The sequence below is a fragment of the Sapajus apella genome, unplaced genomic scaffold, assembly GCF_009761245.1.
Source record: "Sapajus apella isolate SASKATOON/1434 unplaced genomic scaffold, GSC_monkey_1.0 scaffold9, whole genome shotgun sequence".
Classification (NCBI taxonomy): Eukaryota; Metazoa; Chordata; class Mammalia; order Primates; family Cebidae; genus Sapajus; species Sapajus apella.
The window spans coordinates 22,011,240-22,033,790 of record NW_022436949.1 but is presented as its reverse complement, the minus strand read 5'-3'; the positions used below and the strand labels follow the sequence as shown (position 1 = coordinate 22,033,790).

Below are 22,551 nucleotides of genomic sequence, written 5' to 3'. Positions count from 1 at the left end.
CTCGAGATGCAGAGATAATCCTGGATTATCCAAGTGGGCTCAATCTTATCACAAGAGTTCTTAACAGGGAAGAGGAAGGTAGAAGATGGGTCAAAGAAAAGTGATGTGAGGGGGACTCAACCCACCATTGCTGGCTTTACAGATGGAAGAAGGGGTCCACAGGGCTGGGAATTTGGATGTCTTTTAGAAGCTGGGTACAGCCCTCAGGTGACAGCCCGGAAGAAGATTATAAAGAAATGAATTCTCCCTTAGAGATTCCAATAAGGATTGCAGTCTACCAGCACCACGATTTTAATCTGATGAGACTTATTCTAGACTTCTGTCCTGCAGAGCTGTAAGGTAATAAATGAAGTTTGTGGTTCTTTATTAAGGCAGTAACAGAAAGCTAATACTAGCTGTTAGCTAAACTAGCCTTGTTTATGTGGAACACCATTTTTACTTGAAAGAATGACTCGTAGCAAAATATGCTTCTTCAGCCTTGGGTGTTTGGCAGACATATTCTTGAAAATGAACAAAGTGATCTTGCCTCTTAAAGAAAAACAACTGACAGGGTGTGTTTAGACTTTTGGAAAAACTTCTGTTTGTCACTGTGAGCTTGATAGTTTGCTGAAGACTCTGATGAGATTGGTGGTGATATTAATGAATGTGATGTCTTGATAACATTTAATACGATATGTCAAAATTTGCATAATCCAATGAACCAGTATTTCCCAAAAGATCAGCGTATGTTACAAAATCATGGGTTGTTAAAAAGATCCTTTGGAAGTGCAAGATAAAGAAATGGATTTCAGTGGGACAGAATGTAGAAAGTTCACTGATATAGTTTCAAATTTCTCATTGCCACAAACCTTTAAGGAACAATCATACATTGGTGGATACTATCAAAAAATAATATTAACCATTATCTGAAAAAGCTCTGAAAATGTACCCTTTTCCATTTATATATACTTGTGGGAGGTTAGATGTTCTTCATGTCATGGCAGATTGAATGCAGAAACAGATAAGGGAATCCAGCTACCTTTTACTAAGTCAAATACTACATTTACAAAAATGTAAAACAGTATCAGTCTCCACACATACATTTTTGTTTTAAAAGTGAAGTTATTGTCATAAAAGTATTTATTATATAATGATTTGTGATTATATTAAGTGAATGAATCATATTTAAAATTTCCTCAGCTATAATTTCTAAAATAATGAATATCGATTGATAAAACCGTAAATACAAAAGCTCTTAGTGGTCTCTCAGCAGACAGTTTTCAAGACTGAGAATTGCTGTTTTAGAAAGCACTTTAAAAATAATGATAAAGATCTAAATTATCAACAAGGAAAAATACCTAAACTATGTTTTCAAGCACAAAAAGGAGGTCACAAAACTTTGTTTAGAAGGAGTCTATTTATTCAAAATTTTGTACCTATGTTAAATATTTTAATATGGAGAGATGTGTGGAGAGATGTCCACCAAAATTTCAGTAGTGATATTGTCTGGATCAGTGGTTTCTTATTTGTACTCATCTTTATGCTTTTATTATTTTACAATGAGCGTGCATCAGGAAAGAAAATAGCAAATCTGTATTAAAAAGTACATTTTATTATTTTACAGCATGTGTGTTTATAAGAACTGTGAAGCCATGTAAAACGTATATAATGTGTTCATGAAAACTCTTCTTTCACTGCATTTGTTTTTAGAGCTACTAAATGATAGTCATGGGTTTTGGTCCAAATTTATTGCTCAAGACTTTAATGCAGTAGTTTGAATTTGTATGTTTCAGATGCTCTCATTGGTAGCTTGACCCAGTTGATATAGATATTTGTTAATGCAGCAGTGTGTTAACAGCTTCATTGGTCCTTTTGTTTCCTGTTTAGTATTTACTGATAAGCCTTGTAGGGTAGAATTAAACTTAGGATGTTTATAAAAATGTTAATTGTTCAGGATCATAGCAGGACACAAGGGCTTTATGGTGCACGCCGTTAATCATAAGCAGACACTGTCACAGAGACCGAGTATTTGATGTCTAGTTCCTGTTATAATCTCATAGTCTTTGATGTTACCATCTCAAGACTGGAAAATGTCAAATTCACTTTCTTGATCCAGTTAACATGATTTTGTAGTGGATTCAATAAAATAGCAGAATCTAGGACAATTTCGTAGCAGTGAAATGAAGAAAATAGAATTACCTCAAAGGATCAAAAGATAGTTGTGAGGAATAAAGGAGATAAAATATGTTAAGCATTTAGAACAATGCCCAGCTTATAGGTGCTCTATTAGTGATAGCTATTATTATCTAGAAAGTACACATGGTAAGTTCATCGCAAATATTATTTACAAGGAGCTAACTTTCCCAGATGTTCACGTTCAAATTGTTCATGTATTTGCATTAGCAATGGGTCACGCAGAGGCTGCTATCAGCATTTCTTTTTAGAACAGGCACCTGCTTTTCAGGTGACACTCTTAATTTGATTAATACTCTCTTCTCATGTGCAAACACTCTAGGTTCAGGGAAGAACCTGTTTAGTATGGTGATCTAGGAGAGTGAGCAGAACCCCCATTTTCCCTTTGATTGTTTGCTTACTCATTCATTGGTTAGTTTATTTCACAAACTAACCAATTGGGTGGGAGTCACGTTCCAGGCCTTGTGCTTGGGACAGGTAAGAGGCATGACACACGTCCGTGGGAGAGGAAGATGCTATTGGGTGGCTAAATGTAGTGCCCTAAGGGCTCTGACGGGGAAGCACCGGGTTGCTGCGGGTGATTTGGAGGTGTGCATTGCTGTCGCAGGCTCTGGGGTAGAGCACCATTGGAAAGGGCTATGGAGGGAAGTTTCTCTGAGGGGAATTGTGGGCAAATGGGCCTTCCAGGCTGCTGAGCAGTGAGCAGCCTATGCTCTGTTCCTCCTTCTCTGAGGACATCTTACTATCTGCTGATGTACCTTATGGGCAATTTGCATGGAAGATTTATTAGTGATGTTTTTATGTTCTTTACATTCGATTCACTAGGCTCAAAGAAGCATAATTACTTACCCAATATTTATAGGACAAACAAAATTTTTAGGAATATTTAATAAAGGCAAAGAGGTTTCAGAAAGATTTTTCTTGAGTTACTTTAATTATAACTGGAGTTTTTAAAAATTTAAGGATGATTTTCGTTTGTTTATTTCAGAGTTGTGGAAGGAATAATCTTTCCCAAATTCTTTTTCTCTGAATCAGCCCACAAATTCATAGATTAATCATAAGAAAACCATTTAGCTGGTATTTATGTAAAGAAATCTTTTATCATCACTGAATTTTCAAATTTTTAGGCTTGTTTTGCAGTGGCAACCTTTTATTTTTAAAGAAGCTTTTTTTTTTTTCTTTATCTTTTCTGGTTCCCAAATTGAAGTAGAATATTTGAGAAACTGGAAGTTACTGCCAGGTTACCTGGATGTGGTGCTGCAGGTGTCCAGATCACTGGAGATGAGTTGTTTTTTTTTTTTTTTGAGTCGTGGTCTCACTCTGTCATTCAGGCTGGAGTGCATTGGTGCGATCTCAGCTCACTGCATCCTCCACCTCCCGGATTCAACTGATTCTCCTGCCTCAGCCTCCTGAGTAGCTGGCACTATAGGCACCTGCCACCACGCCTGGCTAATTTCTGTATTTTTAGTAGAAACGGGGTTTCACCATGTTGGCCAGGCTGGTCTTAAACTCCTGACCTCAAGTGATCCACCCTCCTCAGCCTCCCAAAATGCTGGAATTCTGTAATCCCAGCACAGGTAGGAGCCACTGTGCCTGGCCTGGAGAGAAGTTTTGAAATGGTTTAAGAGCTGTAGAGGAGCAGATGAGAAAGAATAGTTCAGGAAAACTGGTAGACCGTGTACCCAGGAAATAGATGATGAGGTAAGAAAGAGTGCTAAGCAAGGAATCGAGAGTCTTGTAGGAGACATAAGGCAAGAAGACCAGTTATGGATGCCTGAAACTGTGGGTGGTACCAAAGCCTATTTATACTCTATTTTTTCCTGTATACACATACATACCTATGGTAAAATTTAATAGGCCCAGCAAGAGATTAGTAACAATAATAATGATAGAACAAATATAACAATATACTGTAATAAAAGTTATGTGAATGGGGACCCTCCCCAGAATGCCTTATTGTACTCTACTGCAGGTAACCAAAGCCACAGAAAGTGAAACTACAGATAAGAAGGGACTACTGTATAAGTCCAAATGTATTAAGAACAATGAAGATAAAAACAAAATGCTTTAGCCATTTATTCAGTAAATAAATAAATTTGTTACGTGCCTACTATAGTCATGGTTGAGGTAGGGGTAAGGTCATTCCTTTTTAGAATTTACTTTAAAGAATTCAGAATTCAGGATAGGCTTTTTTTTTTTTTTTTTTTTTTTTGAGACAGCATCTCACTCTGTCACCCAGACTGGACTGTAGTGGTGTGATCTCAGCTCACTGCTCATTGCAGCCCCCACCTTCCAGGCTCAAGTGATTCTCATGCCTCAGCCTTCCGAGTAGCTGGGACTACAGGCACTCACAACCATGTCCAGCTTATTTTTGTATTTTTTTAGTAGAGATGGGGTTTCACCATGTTGGCCAGGCTGGTCTTGAACTCCTGGCCTCAAGGGATCTGCCTGCCTCAGCCTCCCAATGTGTTGGGATTACGGGCATGAGCCACTGTGCCCCACCCAAGATAGGCTTTTAATAGAGTTTATGACATTTAACTTCCCCTTAAAGGGTATATAGAGATAGAATTCTAATGCAGTTGCTGTCCAATTAAAATATAATGTGAGGCACATGTGTAATTTAAAACTTTCTAGTAAACACATTAAAAGAAGTAAAAAGAGGTGAAATTTATTTGAATTGTATATATTATTTAACCCACTATGCCCAGAATATTGTAATTTCAGTATTATAGTCAGTATAAAATTATTGAGGTATTTAACATTTTTTATTCTAAGTCCTTGAAATTGACTGCATTTTATATGTCCAGCACATAGCACATCTCAATTCAGAAGCTTACTTTTCATTGGAAATATGTGATCTAAATATAGAGTGTACAAAATTTAACAGTTGAAAAACAAAATTCACATACAGTTTCTTCCATTCGTCATACTTTAAAGTTTTCCAATAACTGAATAGGGCATCTGTTTTAAAATTTTAATATATATTAATTAAAGTTAATTCTAATTAAAAAATCTTTTTCCTGGTCATATTAAATTCATCTCCATCTGTGGCTAGAAGCTACCGTCTTGAATAACACAATTTTAAAGAGATGTAAAAGAAGGTTTTGTAGGCAGAAAGACCAGTATATGCAAAGGTGTCAAGGAAACAAGTTGGAGCAGTGTTGAGGAAGCAGCAAGCAGCCCAGTGTAATTTATCTGAAATGAGATAATGAGAGAAAAACATGGAATGATACTTGGCAGCCCTGGATGCATAGTCTCCAAGTTGGAACTTCATGTAAATAGACATTGGGCATTCACTGAGTAAACTTTGTGGGAAAAACTTTGCAAGAGGAATGAGAGGTTGCATGCTTTATTTAGGCTGAATAACCTGGCTGTATGGTTTAGGGTGGATTTGAGAGGCAAGAGGAGGGGAGGGGAGGGGAGCTGGAGGTTAGGATATTAACAAAGAGCTAATCGCAGGTAGAAAGAGCACCTGAAGTAGAAAAATGGTGGAGATTCTCCGTTTTAAAAAGATTCCCTTCCACTGAATCAGCCTCCCTCAATGGGTTTCTAGTGTTCAACTATCTTTCTGTTCGGTTACAAATATTGTGTTGTGTCTGTAGTGTACTGTCTGCTAGTATTTCCTTTATTAATTTCACATCCATCTCCGTAGATTGGTACGGTAAACGTGTAGCCATACAGCACTTATTTCATTGTGTGTCATTATATATGATTTTTTGTGTTTGGATCTATTCATTTAGAGAGACCATTTCCTTTTCATGTTTGTGTGCATAGCACCTAGCACACCATGCCTTCCATGTTCTTATTGCACTGAGAAGGAATTCAATAAATGTTTTTTGATTTGAGTGAACCTGCAATGATAGTTGTTGGTGGATGGCACAGACTTGGGGATGCCAAAAACTTTCACTCATATTTGGGCAATCAGGAAGCAGCTGGAGGTGGGGAGTTCATTTCAAGGTGAATTGCCAGAGGTTTCAAGTCAAATTTTTATTAGGGAAAAGTTGAAGCAACAATATGAGGCAGTTTCTGGTATTCTTGCGTTTCTTTTTAAGAATACAGAAGAAATTTAAATCATTTGATAAATCTTGTAACTCGATATAGGCAAAGATATTACCCCTTCCCATTTGTTTAAAATGAAACATCCTAAGGCTGAAGTTGAAAAGCCAGGTATAGTTATTTCGAACTGGTGAAATAAATGATGCAGTGGCAGTTATAGCTATTCGCTCACTGGACAAATAGGGACCGTGAGGAAGGACTGGTGTTTGTGGGACGTGATGATTTCATCGTAATACATTGGAGACTTTTTGTATATCACGGAGTTGGTTCATAATGAAGAGGTGGAGAAAAATAGTATTTATTAATTTTATTAACAAGTTAATAATTCATCAACTTTATTAACATTATTAAGAAACTATGTTAGATACAATATTAGGTCCTTTATATAGACTTTATTCTCATAGTCTTTTATAGGTTACAGGTATTATCCCTATTTTATAAAGGATCATACTGAAGTTAAGAGAGTTTTAAAAGTGTGCCCAAAAATCACATAGCTAATAAGTGATTAAGCTGGAAATGGAACCCAGATCTGTCTTACTGTAAAGCTTGTGACCCATTCGTAACTGGGGATACTAGATGTTACAGAGAGGGCATTTTGGAGTTAAAAAAAAAAAGCCGGGGATAGGGGACTAGGGGGCAAGGATCTTTTTGTAGAACAGAAATTCTCTTCTGTTCATTTGGATGGCGATGATGAAAACTCTTCCAGTGGCATAATACCAGAAATTATGGGGACTCTATTAGGCTAGCTTCATCAAGACTCCCATGGGAAGTGGTCTTGTGGAAACCATGATAAAGAATAAGAAGATCTGAGTTTTCTTCCTTTTCTCACTTCTTCACATAGAGTTAATGTGTGGGAACATAAAATGTTGAGAAGGTGGAATGAAGAAAATAAGGGCTGGCTGTTTATAAAGTCAGTATTATATCCATTGAAGATGGAAAAAATAATAATCTTACTAGTTCATTACCATTCTAGAGACAGACAGATTAAAAAGTGTCTGCCTCTTAACAGAAGAGTCCAGATGAGACAGGGTGCGGTGACTCACACCTGTAATCCCAGCACTTTGGAAGGCTGAGGCAGGCAGATCACTTGAGGCCAGGACTTTTGAACCTGCCAGGCCAACACGGTGAAAAAATATTGCTCAAAACCTAAATTAGTTCATTTTTATACCTGAAAATAGAATCTAAGACTTGTTAAATAATAAATTTACCCAATTGACATAAGTAGTTTATAAAGCTGCCATACTGGAAATGTTGAATGTTTTGTGGAAGCTTAGAAATGAAGCTTTGAAAGGTACTGTAGAAGTTTTAAATTCTAAGTTCTATTCAAAACCTGTTTATTTTCTTCAGCGGCGTGTATATTTGATGTGAATCTTCTAAACTTGAAACAAACAATGGTCTCTCTGATCATCAGTTTTCCAGTTTATTATTTTTTAATAGTTTTTTTTGGGAGCACATTTAGAAGTATAGAAAAATTGAGAAGATAGACCAATTTATTTTCACAAGTGGGATTAATAGTCCCTATCTTGGATAGTTGTGAGAATAAGAATTATTGAATGTAAAAATTTTAGCATAGGTCCTCATTCTTATTAATGTCATCAACTTTTTCGCTTCGTCATTATGCTAACTCCTGTACTGAAGAGGGAGCTAGGTATCTGTTTATCTTTTTAGTTAATACAAGAAAAAATTCTATTATCATGCCCAAATTTCTGTCTATATCACTGATGGCCACTGATCACAATGATGTTTTCTATCATTGTTTAGGTGATGTTTTCTATCATTGTTTAGGTAATTAGTGATCACCATTGTTAGGTAATTAGTTCAGTGGTCTTTGTTTCCTTTTTCTAACCATGGAGTTTCATGAAAATCTAGACATCAAGAGAAAGCAACATAAGAATGAGTAGGTGATTTTTGTATTTTTTTAAAAAGCTGATCATTTTAAAACACAGCATTTCAAAAGTTTCTAGTTAATATAGATTTAATATGCGTTTGAAGAATTTTCAATAATTTAACTTTTAGCAAAATCAAACTTTATATTGATGTATGTTTATTACATAAGTTGATATGTGTGGAAAACAGGCAAAGATTGAACAAAAGATCAGGAGTAAAATCATGCTAATGGATTTTACACTAATAATGCCACATATAGCCATGGTACTAATGCACTACTCATTAACATATTACAATAATTTTAATTTATGGCTTTGAAACTTTTAAGGTGTGAAACCCCCAAATCATGTTTATATTTGAAAGAGGAACTTAAGGCAACATGCAGTTCCTGGCAATTAGAAGTACATTTTGCATGCCATTAATATATAATTGCATACTACTTTTATATATTAATTGTAGCAAAGATTCCCCAGTGAACTCTATCAGACTTAGTTTTAGATAGTTAGATAGATAGATAGATAGATAGATAGATAGATAGATAGATAGATTGATCCTGGTTTAAGATAGATAGATAGTTAGATAGATAGATAGATAGATAGATCCTGGTTTAAGATAGATAGATAGATAGATAGATAGATAGATAGATAGATAGATAGAAAGATACACACACATACTGAAAAAGACCAATCAGAATATATGTATGTGTGTATATATATAATATATATTTAAAAGACCAACCAGACCAATCAGAATATATATATGTTACATATATAATATATATTTTTGGATTGGTCTTTATCAGTGAACTCATGCTTGAATACTTAGTAGAGTAACTGGATGTGTTGCTTTTGCTCATTTGTGTTTGAGGTATAGTTGCAGTGCCCATGGGATAGTGCAGTGTTATTTGCATCACATCATTGTTGCATCTGGGCCCTTTGGTTCCCATTGACTTACAGGGCCATTTTGAAACCTGCATTAAAGAAAATTTCTGAGACATTTTTTCTAGAAACAAGCATGTTTCTAGGTGTTAGTAAAGAATCAGAAAATAATTTGTATATCAGACCTCTTCGTTTTATAATTTTGGAGAACAAAGTCTCAGAAGTAGCAGATGGCCATAACTATCATTCAGATATAAAAAGGTATGCTTCCTGGATACAATCTGGGGCCTATTTGCCATTTAACAGCCTCACTCTGTTTGAAGTTTAAAGTTCTCCACTCTACCATGCCAACAGTTTTCGATATTTATTTAGCAGCTGGCTAGGAACTAGAGAATCTTGTGTTGCACGAAAGGCATGTTGTTCACATTTTGAATCAGACAGAAAAATTTATATTATGCCTGATATATACTGTGTATGAAGACAGGGATGTATAGGCATACTCCAGATGATTAAAATGAAAGTTACAGACAACAACAGTTAGCCCTGAATTGCTCAGTAAATTCTTGTGACAGGGTAAATGCTGGTTACACACATGATACTTTTCTCTGTGTTTAGCCTATTGGAATGAATTGCTCTATATTTCCTAAGCTGAAATGAAATTAAGGAATTTAATTTATATTATAGTTATTGATTAATTACATTGCTTTGTGACTGTGCCAGAATAATACATGCAGAAACATATTACTGGTTGAAGTAAGTTTCAGATCATTATTTGTGGGTTATTGCCCTATTAGGTCTCTATAGAAATTTAAAGCTTTACTTAAAAGTCAGCAGAAGGTAAGGTTTGGTAGCTTATGCCTGTAATCCCAGAACTTTGGGAGACTGAGGCTGGCAGATCACCTGAGGTCAGGTGTTTGAGACCAGCCTGGCCAACAAGGTGAAACCCTATCTTGTCTTTACTAAAAATACAAAAATTAGTCAGATGTGGTGATATATGCCTGTAATCCCAGCTACTTTAGAAGGGTGAGGCAGGAGAATTGCTTGAACCTGGGAGGCAGAGGTTGCAGTGAGCCGAGTTCATGCTACTGCACTCCAGTCTGGGCGACAGAGAGAGACTCTAAAAAAAAAAAAAAAAAAAAAAAAAAAAAAAAAAAATTCACCAGGAGTACCTGGTTTTATTTGGAAAAGATATGCATTTCACTATATCTGTAGATGTGGCTTAAGCATATTACCAGCAGATGTGCTTTGTTATCTTTTCGTGAAAAGGAATAGTCCTATGACAGTCTTTGAAAGTTGATCATAAAATTTCTGTTTTTTTCAATTCATCCGTAACTTTATTAAGGACATATCTCTACAGCTTTGACTTGAGTTCTTTCTTTTTAGAAGCATTACATAATTCAAATATTTTGACTTGTGTCTATCCCCAGCTTTTCTTTGTTGAAGCGCTCTCACTGTATTGACTTGTCTCTAATGCATCATTGATCATTATGAAAAGAATACAGTTCCTGATGTCTGTTCTCCCTTCTTCTCTAGTAATGGAATTTTGAACAAGGTGAATGGGTATCTAGAGTCATGACTGCATTTCTTAGCTTCTCTTGTTGCTAGGAGTGCCCCTGGTTCTGACCGCTTGGGTTTAAGTAGATTTGCTGTGTGGCAGCTTGAAGAAACCTTCCTTAAGAGAGTATCCATTATGGTGTGTGTGGCAGGGGTGGGGGGAGTGGGAGGTGCCTTCCTTCTCTTTTTTCTTATTATTAATTCCTTCTTTGTATCCTGCTGCCTGGAATACAATTGCAAATATTTTGAGCTATGGGGTTGAGGCCCCCAAGACAGAGACACAAGAAAGAAAGAAGGCACCTGGACCTTTGATATTTAATGACAAGCGATGCAGTACCAAAACAACCCCAAACCACTAGCTACGCTTTCATGTTTCATGTGACAGGGAAATAAAACTTCTGTTTTGTGTAATCAATTGCTATTTTGGGTTTCAGTCATTGCAGATTAACCCAATCCCAGTGATTGGGTTCAACAGGTTTTATATATATATATATATATATTCACTCATTCTTTAGCTACTCCCTTAATATATATTCTTCTAGACTTGTGTACTCGTTAGAACTCTTAGAGGCAAGGGTGAAAACCATCACCTGTGTGAAAGGACCCTGGAGTGGCCCCCAGAATTGGAGGAGACCAAGAGCTCATTCACCACACCTCCAGGGATGTTCACAGCCAGAGATTGGACCCCACCAGGACACTTTCTCCCCACATGGATCTAATTTCATTTTCCTCTTGGTATTTTGTGACTGCAGACTGGCTCTCTGCAGTGAAGGAGTATGGTACCAGACTAATTTCTTTAACACTTGAGACTTCAGATGAGAAACAGCCCTGTCTCTTCTGTTGGACAAATATTAGGGAGCAACTCACATTGACCTGGCTTGGGTCGCATGCCAGTTGCAGCCCTTTACCTGTCACTGGACCAGCTTTGATTACCTGCAGTTTGTATTGGCTACTTTGGAGGGAGGTGGGTGGGAAGATTGGATCTGGGAGAGGGTGCAAGGATTGGCAGCATCCACTGAAACCATTCGTTCTAAATGAAGTGGGTGCTATTTTGACAAAACAGTGTCTATTATAGCTGGTACGTCATTTATAAATGATTTACAGTTGGGATCATCTTACCCTTTCTTGAAAGCAGTTCATGTGTGAAAAGAAATGAGGGCTGTGAGATTGCTTTGAATCTGGTTTCTGACTTTGAAGTTGTGAAATTTGGCAAGACTGTAGCTCAGATAAATCCTTTGTTTGGGAGTTTTGATGAAAATGATTTCAGGCCCCATTGTCACATTATACAGGCTAATTATTGGGAACCACAGAACAGATTTCCTTATCTTCTTTGATCTTCAGTCTCATTGGGAAGCATTGCTATAATCATTAATGTTTTTAATGTTGACCTAAGGGGGTGTTTTGGATATTAAAGAATTTAAAGCTATTATGTCCTGAAAAATAGTGTCAGAAATTCTACTTAAAATTCTAAAGTGAGAGCTTCTTTAAGGAGTTAAAATTTGACATTTAAGGAGTTAAAATTTTATGTATGTTTGACCTACATAAAATTTGAGAAGTAAAAATTCTTTTGAAGAGGCTTTGGGATACTGAGTTTCCATAATGTACTTGAAATACTAACAAATGATGGAAGAGAAATCAATTGAAAGGTCACTGTGTCGTGGGATTAGGTTCTGTTGAGGGAAAGAGGGAATCTCTGTCCACAGGGCATGCATTCAGAGAGTGGGCAGGGCCTGGCATGGGCTGGGCAAAGGCTGGTCATGAGACAGTGCCTGCCTCCAGGTGGCTTTCAGGCAATATGGTGACATTTCAGAGACTTCAAAAATAGAGGTGTATTGTTTGTGGAAGTATCATATTTATTAATCTGATTTCAAGTCAGATCTATGTGTGAGGTGCATAGAAGAAGCATATTCTTTCTCCAGGATGTGGAAAGTCTCAAGCTTTTTATTTATTTTTATTTTATGTATTTATTTATTGATTTGAGAAAGAGTCTTGCTCTGCCACCTAGGCTGGAGTGCCACTGGTGCAATCTTGGCTCACCGCAGCCTCTGCCTGCTGGGTTCCAGTGATTCTCCTGCCTCAGCCTCCTGGGTAGCTGTTAACAGGCACACGCCACCATGCCTACCTTTTTGTATTTTAGTAGAGACTGGGTTTTGCCATGTTGGCCAGGCTGGTCTCAAACTCCTAACCCCAGGTAATCTGCCCACCTCGGCCTCCCAAAGTGCTAGGATTATAGGCATGAGCCACCGTGCCCAGCTGCTTTTTTTTCTTTTCTGCAATCAAAGATGACAAGAAAATTGTGTTGTTTGGGTCACCTAAATCGCTATACACTCTATCTTGGTATCATTTTGCCAGCCCACGAAAGAGCAGGGGAGGGGAGGGGTATTTGATATTGAATGAACAAAGAAGCATACCTTTCAACAGCCAGTGTCAGCTCTGAAAATGCCTTTTCTGATCAGAACCTTCCCAGATGATGTTCACTAGAGTCCCAGACAGGAAGAAAGAACGAGGGACAGAAGGGCAGTCTTGCTGCAGGAGGTCATAGTTTGAATTTTTCATTCCTCAGGAGCAGCCGCATCAGGCACACTCCATGATGACTCGCCTTGTTTGGGGGAGTTGACCTCTGCTGTGAGGCTTGGAGGTCATATATGTAGAGCTGCAATATGAATGGTTACTACGTGGAGAGACTAGTACTTTTCCTTCACCCACAAAAAGCACAAGTCGAGGTCAGAGATTAGGCATCTGGTTGCTTGCTATCGCCTTTCCTTCCAGCCTAATTTTGGAGAGAGGTGAACGTGTGTTTTCATTTTGATCCCCCGGTAGCCTGCAGTTAGGATTTTTCTTCTTTGAAGAAGGGAGGTATACACCCCTTTAGCAGTTAATGTTTATAAGGACCTGAAGTCTTTGAATAGAAGCTCAAGAATGTCATATTATTTTCATCGGCAAGGTGAATAATCTGTTAGGATGGTATAAATATCTGAAGTAATATGGAAGGCCAGGGCAAAAATAGGATTCTGAGAAATGCATGGCATTTTCTGTTTCCTGATAATATTCCAGCTTTCTCTGCCGATCTCGGCTAGACTTTGCCATGTCCAGATCCCTCTGGGCTGAGCCGTCGCTCCTTTGCCTCCTTTTCCAAAGCCCAGTTTGTTGCGCAACCAAGCCTTGCTCAGAACCTTCTCTTCTCATGAATTCGTACATATCATTTTGCATTTTTTTAGATGACTTTATACTTCCTGTATCATGATAAAGGACCAAGACGTATGTTTCTTACTGTGTTTAATGGTGTTTAGTGTCGTGTGTTAAAGTATCTAGCAAATTAAATGTCATCAAATCCCGATTTTGCTGCATTCAAATTTTTTCAGCCTAACTTCATTTTGTTATTAATTTTATTGACAAACTTGTCTAACCAGCTAAGATTCTAGTTAACTTACTTTTTATGAGCCTAAGATGAGAGCATTAGTGATAATATTTTATAAACAGTGGGAGCATTTTTTTTTCTCAGTATTATGAGAACCTTAAAAAATTTTTTTTTTTTCAGTTTAAACTAGTTCATGTGGGAAAGCTCCCTCTAGTGTTTCTTGGAGCAAGTACAAGTGGTATTGAACTGCTTTTAAAAAAGTGAGCCTTAGGGCTGGACACAGAGGCTCATGCGTATAATGTCAGCACTTTGGGAGGCCTAGCTGGACAGATCATCTGAGGTCAGGAGTTTGAAACCAGCCTGGGGAACATGATGAAACCCCGTCTCTACTAAAAATACAGAAATTAGCCAGGCATTGTGGTGGATGCCTGTAATTCCAGAACCTTCTCTTCTCATGAATTCAGACATATCATAAGTTAAAACTGTTTAAATAACTACTACTTGGGAGGCTGAGGCAGGAGAATCACTTGAACCCAGGAGGTGGAAGCCTGCAGTAAACTGAGATCGTGCTACTGCACTCAAGCCTGGGCGACAGAGCAAGACTCAGTCTCAAAAAAAAAAAAAAAAAAGCGAGCTTTAAATAATAGACTAATTTGATAAATAGAGAGCATTGTGTTGAATAAATAGAGAGTAGGCTGATCTCACGCTGAAAATGCTTTGCAGTTGGGTAGAGGGATATGCCGTATTCGAAAACATGGATCTCGAAAGTAAAGAACAAAGTTTTAGGTATGTCTCTTGGATGCCCCTAGAAAATGGAATATTAACTTTCTTGATTACATCTTTATGAGACGCTTTACTTTCTTGTTTTAATAACTTTGTTTCTATTTCACCATTTTAGAAATCATGTCCATAAAAGTATCCATATCTAAGAAAAAAATGTAGGGTTATTTTTCATAAGTGACACAATGTTTTGCTTTTTTTTTAAATTTTGAGACAGAGTCTCGCTCTGTTGCTCAGGCTGGAGGGCAGTGGCGTGATCTCGGCTCACTGCAATATCTGCCACCTGGGTTCAAGTGATTCCCCTGTCTCAGCCTCTCAAGTAGCTGGGACTACAGGTGCGTACTACCATGCCCAGCTAATTTTTTGTATTTTTAGTAGAGACAGGGTTCCACTGTGTTAGCTAGGATGATCTCAATCTCCTGACCTTGTGATCCACCTGCCTTGGCCTCCCAAAATGCTGGGCACAGAGTAGAGTATTTTTGCATAACTACATGCAAACTTTTTTCAAAATTTATTCCTTATTTAATATTACTTTCGTAGGATAGCTTCCAATCTCATCCTAATGGCAGAGAGAACAGTTTTGCCTACATGGGTTCATTTCACAGGGGCAAATCTCTCTTATAATTAGTGGCTAATTTCTGAGTTTTTTTTTTTTTTTTTTTTAGATGGAGTTTCGCTCTTGTTACCCAGGCTGGAGTGCAATGGCGCGATCTCGGCTCACCGCAACCTCCGCCTCCTGGGTTCAGGCAATTCTCCTGCCTCAGCCTCCTGAGTAGCTGGGATTACAGGCACGTGCCACCATGCCCAGCTAATTTTTTGTAGTTTTAGTAGAGACGGGGTTTCACCATGTTGACCAGAATGGTCTTGATGTCTTGACCTCATGATCCACCTGCCTCGGCCTCCCAAAGTGCTGGGATTACAGGCGTGAGCCACCACGCCTGGCCGATTTCTGAGTTTTACCTAAAATACTTGATGCCATGTAGGGGTCACATTTAGCTATCCAGAGAACACAGGAAAAGAAGCTTGAGGGCCCTAAAGATGCCTGCACCTCACAACTTACTCTACAAACAGCCTTGAATTAAATTTTATGTTGATGATCGATACTCTGTTAGATTTTCTTCCCAATCATCATCTTAGCTAATGAGCAAGCTTGCTATTTTACAGAGAAAATTAAAGCAGAGGGGAAATTCTATAAACTCCTATCACGCCATCAGCTTGCACCTGTTCCTTTCTGTTCTGCCTTTCCCTTTCAGACTGCCAGTTCAGTTCAGCCTCTTCTTGGGCCTAGATTCTGTCCCCTCTTGTCTACTTAAGGACATTGCTCCAACAATTCTGCCCTTTCTTGAAAAAATTGATTTCTCCTTTACTGTTACGTATTCTCTATTGGAAGCTGTCATTTCTTCCATTTCTTCCAAGAGAGAACCCTCTCTTGACTCACTGTTTCTCCTGCTGCTGCCGTCATAGGTTGTCTGTTCCTACGCTTTGAATTTTATTCCTGAAATTTGCTTTGAGCTGACTCCATTAAGGCTTTTGTCATTAGCTCCCACCGTTTTTCTTGTCAAAGTCACCTATGATCTCATGTTGATTACTCTCTTCTTTTGGAAACCTTTCTTACTTGGCTTCAGGATGCCATTCTCTCTGGTTTTACACCTGGCTCTTGCTGTATTTTCTTTCATTCATATTTCTCCATCTTTCAAACTATAAGCATTGTGGCCTCAGAGCTAGGTCCCAGAGATATCCCCCCTCTCTGTTTGCCTAGCTCTCTATGTCTCTGTCTCTCTCTGTCTTCTATACTCACTCTTGTGATGAACTCATACAATCTCATGGCTTTAAATACCATCTAGATGCTAATAACTTCCAATTCTCTGTCTGAACCCTGATCTGTCCCCTGAGTTCCAGACACATATAATCAACTACCTACTGACATCTCCCCTTGAATGTCTATAAGCTTCTCAAAATTAATGTGTCCAAAACTAAGCTACTGATCTCTTAAGCCATCACCCACCTTCAGTCTGTCCTACTGTCTCTCTATTTTTTTTCTGATTCCTGTGGCCTTAAACCGTGATGCCATCCTTGCCTCCTCTCCTTCTCCTAGACCTCACATTGGATTCATCAACAAATCATCATGTCTGTACCTTTAAAATTATATACAGAAGCTGGCCACTGCCTAACCACCTCCCTTGCTGTTGCTTCTGTGTGAGCCACCAATGGCTCACCCTGGGTGAGTACAGTAGACACCTGCCCATTACCCTTGTCCATTTGCCACACAGTAGCCAAAGGGTTCCTTTGGAAGCATCACTTAGATGATGTCATTTCCACCTGGGCACTGCACTGTACCAAGGGCTTTCTGTCTCACCAAGAGTAGAAGCCAAAGCCCTTTCAAGGCCCTGCATGATTTAGATCTCCCACGTCTCCCACAACGGCCTCTCCCATAGTCAGTGCTCACTCACTCCCGTCCAGCCATGCTGCTTCCTCACAGTTCCCTGAATGCACCAGGAAAATGTATGCTTCGGGGCCTTTGTACTTGATGTTCTGTCTGCCCAGAACATTCCTCCCTCTCATATTTATATTGCTCATGACCTTGCTGACTTCAGGTTTCTACTCGTATATCATCTTATAGAGAGTCCTTCCTCTAAAATTGCAACTCTTTTCCTCAATTTTTTATTTCTTTCCAAATTTCTTCCTTCCCTGCATTATTTTTCTCCTTGGAAATTTTCACTAAAATTCCTTATGTTTTACTTCTCTTGTTTTTTATTGTTTCTTGCCTATCTCCCTGCCCCAATTTAAATTTCATGAAAACAGGGAGTTTGATTTAGCAATAGTTTCTCACTTATTTCATCTTTTTACGTACCACGTCAGAGTTATATTTTGATTTAAACGTTATTAAATACTTTCATTGTTGCAGCACTGTGTCAGGGATATTTCCACATTTAATTCATTTTTCTTAGGTTGCCTTCAGATGAACATTGTAATTTTCATTGTAATACCTCTTTCCACTGAGACTGAGAGGGGTAACCTATTGTTTCTGTAGATAAACATAGATACTCGAGCCAGACTTAAGCGAAAGCCTCTACCTGCATGTTGTGAACTTTTCTAATAGGTGAAGCTGTGGACTACTTCCTTTTAAAAATGATAATTTTGATTTTTTTTGTGTGTGTGAGACAGGGTCTCACTCTGTCACCCAGGCCATAATGCAGGGATGTGATGTGATCACTGTTGACTGCAGCTTCAACCTCCCAGTCTCAACTGATCCTCCCACCTCAGCTTCCTAAGTAGCTAGGGCTACAGGCATGTGCTACAGTGCCTTCCTGATTTAAATTTTTTGTAGAGATAGTGTCTCCCTATGTTTCCCAGGATGGTCTTGAACTTCTTGTTTCAAGCAGTTCTCCTGCCTTGGCCCCCACAAAGTACTGGGATTATAGACGTGAGCCACCACGCCCCACCTGACTTTGCTTTTGAAAGCGAATTGGAAAAGTGACGGTTCTTGCCTGCTCCTTTGTCATCTGACTTCTTCCTAAGCATGCCATCTTCTGTCTTATAACACCAGCACTAATTTCAGCCACTGTTGAGATTTCATTCTCTTTTTTTTTTGAGACAGTCTCACTCTGTTGTTCAGGCTGGAGTGCAGTGGTGTGATCTCTGCTCACTGCAACCTCCGCTTCCCAGGCTCAAGTGATTCTCTTGCCACAGCCTTACCAGTAGCTGGGATTACAGGTGTGCACCACCATGCCTGGCTAATTTTTGTATTTTTAGTAGAGACAGGGTTTTACTATGTTGGCCAGGCTGGTCTTGAACTCCTGACCTCAAGTGATCCACCCGCCTAACCTCAACCTCCCAAAGTCCTGGGATTATAGGCGTGAGCCACCGCACCCAGCCTCATAGCCTCATTCTCTTTATTAAATCATGATTCCCCAGAATTTTTCTTGTGAGTTACTCTTGTATATTTTCTATCTGATGACTTTTACACATTTGTAACAGTCACAGGATAAGAAGGCACAAGTCATATCTTTTACAGAAAGAATTCAACCAGATAAGCAGTGAGATGGCGTGAGAGGAGAGAACTTAGTAGAAAGGTTAAAGAAATGTCTCTCTGATAATTTGGCCTAACTTAGAAGCCATCAAGAAGGCAGCAGTTAGAAAAGAGCTGAACCACAAATGGGTTTGGAGCCAAGTGGCCAAGAATATCTAAGAACTAAAGCCTGGTCTGAGAGGAAACTGTCTTGGCTCATAGCCCAAGGATCAAAAACAAAGCTACTTGTATGACTCTGGTTTAAGTCACAGAGATACCCTTGCTTTCTTTGGCCCCAAATAGTCCAGTCTCTTGTAATCTCATTATTTTCCTCTTCTGTGGTTTAACTTTTGACGTTAACAGTTTATTGCCACATCTTTAAAATAAGACAATCGGGATGGACTCGTGATTCCTTAAGGGTACTCTTAGTTTTACAGTTCTATGATTTTAAAATCAGTGTATTACTCTATTCTAGTTTGAATAGACTCAGTTTTAGATTTCTGTGGAAAATCTACTGTAAAGTAATAATTTAGATTTTTAACTAGATACAAAGAATCTCTGAAGTGTTTTAGAATAAAAGTTAAAATGAGATTGTCAGACAGTTTCGCCCTAAAAACTATGGTACAAACTGGGTGTGTTTCTAAGGCCACTGGGGCTACAAAATGGCTAGAAATGGTTAGTGTTTCTTTTAATACAAATAAACTGATACCACCCCAGTATTTTCCATTATATGAAGATGAAATTTTTAAAAACCCAATTAAAAATTATAATATTAAATGACCAAAGCAATCCTTTCTCAAAATGTTGAAGTTTACTTCATACCATTATACTTTCAACATCTTTCTGTGTTGCCTGGTTAGTCTGTAAACTAATCTTAATGGTTTCTTAAACAAGCAGAATTATAAAGGAAATCTACCCTTCCCCTAATGCCATGCATTACTCCAAAGCAAGTGTATTTCTTTTCCACACTGTCTCTGAGCGAAACTAGTTTAAATTGCTTTTCCGTCTCATTAGGCAGTTTTGCAGTTTACTTGAAATGTTCCCTAATATTTTTCCTCAACTTTTTTTTTACACTTCTCTAACTCTTGCTCTGCCTACTATACTTATAAAAGATGAATAATAGCAAGCAGTTAAGTTTATATCAATTGGAAAAGAATTGATCCAGTTCTTTTTGTTTAAATATATTTTAGGAAGTTTATTCTCACATTGATATCCATCATATCTATTTTTAAACATTTATTGAAGTTCATCTGTTATCAGTGAACTGTGTGAGGAAAAAAGACATTGTACTATATATTAATCTTCTCTTCATAATTAGTAAGCATGGGACACTTACAATTATTTAAACACTATAAGAAAGACTAGAGTCATCAAAATTAAAATTTTTTTTTAAGGCAAGCCAAAGCTTTGCTCTTTAGTCCCAAACAATCTGGGTATTTCCTGATTGCAGAGTCAGGAAATACTTAACTTTTGAAGCAATAACGGTTACTCCTTGGAAGTTTTATAATTGGCTGCAGAGTGATAACGCGGATGTTAATAAATACAATGAAAATACCACCGGCTTATTTAGAAAGAGAGAACTTCTTAAGTTCAACAGAGAGGACTAATACTGAGGACTAGAGCAGTTTGGCAAAATCATTGCTCTTTGTGAACAACTCCAATTTCCAGCTGGCTTCCTGATCAAAGGTATCTTTCCTTAGTGCTTTTTCACTCTCCAGATTTTCTCCTGTGTTTGTTCAGGCATTTGAACATCAGTGTGTGGTAGTTGTGGAATTTGTTTTATTTTTAAGTCAGGTAAAATGTAGTTTATAAAATGTTAATGGGTTTCTTGAAGTCTGTTAAGTAACTATAATAACTAATTAATGAGAAAGAACAGCATGACATCAAGGAATCTAGAGGTTTTTTTTTTTTTTTTTTTGTCCAGAGGAATTGCTTTACTGAGTCTTGGTACTTGAGTCTAAATTGTTTTAGTGAGGTCACTGAAGGTGTAACGACAAAATACTAGCTAAAGGTGGCACTGTGCTTTTTCTAACTATCATGAGGCCCTTATTTTTGTTGAATCGATTGCTGTGTGTTAATGGAAATGAATCATTTTAACAACTTGCACACTACTTCGGGTTTAATCATAAAGATGATTTTCCCCTCTCTTGATTGTACATTATCTTGCTTTTATCTTGGCCTTAGTCCAAAAATAAACTCACAGAATGTGGATCTCGATGAGACTTCACTGACCATCTGTCAAGTTCCCCATTCACTTTGCTCTTGAGGATAGTAGCTGGCAGAGGTGGAACAACTATTCCCAGAGATCCTGAGAAAATATCGGGGATAGAAATAAACCTCTCAGTCCCTACTTTGGTTGAGTCTTTTTCAGTATCATTGTTTGTGTTAAAGATTAAATGCTACCACTGAGTAAAAATCTTGCCTTGAATTGGTGTGTGTAAATCGTCATCAGAATCTGTGGGTTGTAGGCAGATTCTGAGCAGTGGGATTATTTGTAGCTAGGATGTGTAGCTTGAGGTGCTCTATAACATTTGGAGTTCTGGAAACATGCAGTCACTTCCTGCTTTGGGTGAAGGGGGAGCAGAGTGTGAAAGCCACGGTTTTCTATTTTTGCGTGTGGTGGATCTCTTGAGTTATCAACAGGAATTTACTAAAACTGTCTCAGTCCTGAAGAAGTTATATCAGAGTTCTAGGTAGTTTTTCACTCCTATATATATGCCTCTGTTTGCTGACAGCATTCACTCAAGTTCATCTGAGCGCAGACCATTTTCCTAGTGGCCACAGGGACGAACTCTAGTAAGCAACAAAATCACCCCAACTCAGTCTTTCATTTAAGAGCTTATGGTATGATGGTACAGGAGAAAGAGATATTGAAGAGATAAAACACATAAAAGAAAGATTCAAATTCATTCAACAATATTTGTACATGTATGTATAAATATATATCAGTTAACACTATGCTATAGGAGAATCCTATTATTCCAAAATATTGTATGTACATATAAGTACCGGATAGCAATTTTATTTCTCTTGCATTGTTTCTGATGAATCCCTTAAGTAACTGCTTCAATACAAGATTTTCATGGGACTCTGATTGCTCATTTCCCCACTATGGATATTTTACTGTGCTTACATGAGCAGTTTGTCCCTTCTGGTATAGCCTGAGCAGGTAGTCGGGGGCTGTATAATGCTAGATTTTATGCTGCGCGTTTCACATGAGGATAAGCAAAAACAGAGTTGTTGTTAGATCAGTTTCGTAGAGTCTCTGCAACCCATGTCATTGAAAGCTGTGGTTCGTTATAACCTAAGAGAAGGTAGTAAAAGTAACTAGAACAGGTTTTGTGGTGTTCTATTGGCGTCTTAAATTATTAAAGGTAAAATTACTAATTTCAGAATTCAAGATGATAAACTTTGTTTATATAACTTGACCTTTTACCTGTAGTCACAGGGAAGGGTCCTGGGAAACTATAGAAATTCAGCCACAAATCCGTTTTTCATGCAAGAACTCTTGATATAGTGGTAGAGAAATTCAGAAGACTTGACACAATTAAGGTGGAATTGACTTTATGTGCAATCTCAGTTGTAGAACGAAACTCTAAGGCTGTACGTAAATCATTTAAATATTTGTAATAAGATAAAAAATCTGCAGTAAAATCAGTGCTACAGGTTATATTTTTGACTCTGTACTCTGTAGAGACACTTTTGGAGATTTAGGCATACTTTGGTTAAAAAATCAGATGAAAAGTATTTAGTGGAAATCGGACAAAAAGATTTAGTTATACTTGGGTTAAAAATCAGACGAAAAGTATTTAGTAATCAGATGAAAAATAGAGAGAAAGAAGACACCATTCTCCTAG

At 37.9% G+C, this 22,551-nt stretch overlaps 1 protein-coding gene across 7 annotated transcripts in view; it reads left to right on the top strand.

The window, feature by feature from the left end:
• Positions 1-22,551, top strand: part of TBC1D4 (TBC1 domain family member 4) — a 177,461-nt gene that overhangs the window by 84,219 nt on the left and 70,691 nt on the right. Inside the window, exon 1 of one of the 7 annotated variants that reach the window (XM_032277364.1) lies at positions 19,909-20,380. The exons of the other annotated variants lie outside the window; for them this stretch is intronic. The gene's annotated coding sequence lies outside the window, so the exon portion shown is untranslated. Of the gene's footprint in view, positions 1-19,908; positions 20,381-22,551 lie in introns of those variants that run through there. 7 annotated transcript variants of the gene reach the window in all.